A 4,265-nucleotide genomic window follows, 5' to 3' on the forward strand; every position below is an offset into this window, starting at 1 on the left:
CTGACCAAAAATATAATGACGCACCGAACCGTACAACCACAGTTACCCCGACTATCACTCCAGGGAATCTCAATTGTGGACAGAAAGCGCGGCAACTCCTTTATTAGGAAATGTTTCACAGGAAACTTATTCCCTGGACGTCAAAAAAAAAAAAAAGGATATTTTAAATAAATTTGATGAGGAATCGATTGCCACGCTGCGAACTATGTATCTGACTCTACCCATACCCCCAAGGCAAAAGAGACCCACTTCAAAATTATGACTGACATCTACCCATCTAAGGAATTATCGAGGGTACGCTTTAATTTTGAAGATAATATTTGTACATTTTGTGAAGACAACATTGAAACCACTGACCATATATTTTTTCTCCTTCTCATTCCATCGTCACCAGTTTCCTTCTCAAAAGATGATATAACATTCTGTTTACTTATAAGCAACATAACAGATGAACTCTGTGTCAATGTTCTTTTAGGCCTGGCCAAGTTCTTCATTCACAAGAACAGAATGCAAAAATGCTCCCCAAATTTTAATGTCTTCATAAACGATTTTGAAATATAAAAAAAAAAAAAAAAATCCTTAAAACTTATGGAAAAATCCGAAAACAAAAAAATATAGTTACCCATGTCCGAGGTTCCTTTTTTTTTTGGTAAAAAAAAAAAAAAAAAAAAAAAAAAACAACTTGATTACATGTTACATTCCCCTTGCAATTTTTTTTTTTTTTTTTCGTTTTAATTTCTTATTTGTCTATCTATTGATTTAATTACTTCCTTTTAATTTCTTTTTTTGTCTCGCACTGTAAATTTCTCACAAACCTGTAACACTATTAACTTCTCATTACATACAGAACAAATGTCCTGATGTCCGTTGCTTCCTCATCCCTGGTTGTTTCATTGACATTCAGTTCTACCTTGCTATGTTTATTTGTACATTTGTATATTTGGGTGTACTATTTATGTTCAATTAAAAACAGTTTGATGTCTGAGATTCCTTGTGAACCGCCAACTTAATTACATGTTATATTCCCCTCACAATTTTTTTTTTTCGTTTTTAATTTTATTTTTCTATCTATTTATTTAATTATATCCTTCTAATTTTCTTTTTTTGTCTAGCATTAAAAATTTCTCGCAAACCGTTAACACTATTAACTTCTGATTACTTACAGCACGATTGCGCTTATGCCCCCCCACCCATCCCGCTTTTTCCGTACGGAGGCAGACACTGAGATCGAAAGCAAATGGGTGTCATTGAAATGCAGTAACAGGGTGATAACAGCCGTGTTCGAAGTGTGTAGGGGCTTATAGGAGAGCAGAAGCACGTCACGCAATTCACCTGAGTTCGGAGGATCGGGAGTACCAGGGCCCATAGCGGAGAAGCGGAAGAGCGGAGTTATGTGTCTCTTCTCAAAGGCGGGGAAGCTGGGGGGCAGCAGGACCCCTTAGACCGGCTAAGGTGAGCCTACTCCGGACAGAGATCACCCGGAGTTATGACTGGAGCTCCCGGACCTCTGGGCACACACATATGTGAATGACTGGATGAGCTAATGTTGGTTTGGTTGTGGATACGTTTCGGCCAATGCTATCAGCACAGCGATGATGAGTTCAGGTGTGTCTGTGTGTGTTTGTGTGTTTGTGTGTGTGTGTGTGTGTGTGTGTGTGTGTGCGTGTGTTTGTGTGTGTGTGAGAGTTTGTTTTTGTGGGTTGGGGGGGGTTCCCGCGGACACGGAGTACCAGGGCCTGGAGCGGATGAGGTGAGGAGCGGAGGAGAGCAGAAGCCCGGACCGTGATTCGCTTGTGTCCAGCGGTTCGGGTTTTCCAGGGCCCGAAACGGAGGAGCGGAGGAGCGGAGGAGCGGAGGAGCGGAGGAGCGGAGGAGCGGAGGAGCGGAGGAGCGGAGGACAGCAAAACCCCTTTCTGCAATTCGCCTGAGTCCGGCGGATCGGTAGTACCTGGTTCCGCAGCGGATGAGCGGAGGAGTGGAGGAGATGTTTCTCTTCTCAGAGGCGGCGAGGGGGGGGGGGCAGGACCCCTTACCCTTATCCCCCCCGGACGTTTGAGTGGAGCTCCCGGACCTCCGGGCACGCACATGCGAATGACTGGATCACAGGGAGTGCCAGGGCCTGGAGCGGATGAGCAGAGGAGAGGCGGAGGGCAGAAGCCCGGCCCTGTTCAAGAGTTCCAGGGTCCAAAGCGGGGGAGCGAAGAAGCGGAGGAGGGGAGGAGAGCAGAAGAGCAAAAAACTGGCCCGGAATTCACCGAAGTCCCGCGGATCGGGAGTTCCAGGGCCCGGAGCGGAAGAGCGGAGGAGCGGAGGAGAGGAGGAGCGGAGCAAAGCTAAGCCCGTCTTAACAACAAGGAAATTACAGATGAGGCTATAATTTCTAATGAAAACTTTAAATTCTATAGCCACGTATACACTTCGACATTGTCAAAAAGCGATTGTGACTCCTTTCCATTAAATATTCCTCAATATATCCCAAAAATAAACAACAAACAATATATGTTTGTTTATATATGTTTATATATAAACAACAAAACATATACAGTTTGATGTCTGAGATTCCTTGTGAATCGCCAACTTAATTACATGTCGTATTCCCCTTGCATTTTTTTTTTTTGGTTTTAATTTCATTTGTCTATCTATTTATCTAATTATTTCCTTTTAATTTCGTTTTTTGTCTAGCACTGTAAATTTCTCACAAACCTGTAACACTATTAACTTCTCATTACATACAGAACAAATGTCCTCATGTCCGTTGCTTCCTCATGCCTGGTTGTTTCATTGACATTCAGTTCTACCTTGCTATGTTTATTTGTACATTTGTATATTTGGGTGTACTATTTATGTTCAATTAAAAACAGTTTGATGTCTGAGATTCCCTGTGAACCGCCAACTTAATTACATGTTATATTCCCCTCACAATTTTTTTTTTTTCGTTTTTAATTTTATTTTTCTATCTATTTATTTAATTATATCCTTTTAATTTTCTTTTTTTGTCTAGCATTAAAAATTTCTCGCAAACCGTTAACACTATTAACTTCTGATTACTTACAGCACGAATGCGCTTATGCCCCCCCACCCCCCACCCCCCCGCTTTTTCCGTACGGTGGCAGACACTGAGATCGAAAGCAAATGGGTGTCATTGAAATGCAGTAACAGGGTGATAACAGCCGTGTTCGAAGTGTGTAGGGGCTTATAGTAGAGCAGAAGCACGTCACGCAATTCACCTGAGTTCGGAGGATCGGGAGTACCAGGGCCCATAGCGGAGAAGCGGAAGAGCGGAGTTATGTGTCTCTTCTCAAAGGCCGGGAAGCTGGGGGGCAGCAGGACCCCTTAGAGCGGCTAATGTGAGCCTTCTCCGGACATAGATCACCCGGACTTATGACTGGAGCTCCCGGACCTCTGGGCACACACATATGTGAATGAGTGGATGAGCTAATGTTGGTTTGGTTGTGGAAACGTTTCGGCCAATGCTATTAGCACAGCTATGATGAGTTCAGGTGTGTCTGTGTGTGTTTGTGTGTTTGTGTGTGTGTGTGTGTGTGTGTGTGTGCGTGTGTTTGTGTGTGTGTGAGAGTTTGTTTTTGTGGGTTGGGGGGGGTTCCCGCGGACACGGAGTACCAGGGCCTGGAGCGGATGAGGTGAGGAGCGGAGGAGAGCAGAAGCCCGGACCGTGATTCGCTTGTGTCCAGCGGTTCGGGAGTTCCAGGGCCCGAAACGGAGGAGCGGAGGAGCGGAGGACGGCAAAACCCCTTTCTGCAATTCGCCTGAGTCCGGCGGATCGGTAATACCTGGTTCCGCAGCGGAGGAGCGGAGGAGTGGAGGAGATGTTTCTCTTCTCAGAGGCGGCGAGGAGGGGGGGAGAGGGACAGGACCCCTTACCCTTACCCCCCCCGGACGTTTGAGTGGAGCTCCCGGACCTCCGGGCACGCACATGCGAATGACTGGATCACAGGGAGTGCCAGGGCCTGGAGCGGATGAGCAGAGGAGAGGCGGAGGGCAGAAGCCCGGCCCTGTTCAAGAGTTCCAGGGTCCAAAGCGGGGGAGCGAAGAAGCGGAGGAGGGGAGGAGAGCAGAAGAGCAAAAAAACTGGCCCGGAATTCACCGAAGTCCCGCGGATCGGGAGTTCCAGGGCCCGGAGCGGAAGAGCGGAGGAGAGGAGGAGCGGAGCAAAGCGGAAGCCCGTCTTAACAACAAGGAAATTACAGATGAGGCTATCATTTCCAATGAAAACTTTAAATTCTATAGCCACCTATACACTTCGA

This window comes from Fistularia commersonii, unplaced genomic scaffold (genome assembly GCF_037954325.1).
Source record: "Fistularia commersonii isolate RoL2024-O1a breed Wild unplaced genomic scaffold, RoL_Fcom_v1.0 HiC_scaffold_136, whole genome shotgun sequence".
Classification (NCBI taxonomy): domain Eukaryota; kingdom Metazoa; phylum Chordata; class Actinopteri; order Syngnathiformes; family Fistulariidae; genus Fistularia; species Fistularia commersonii.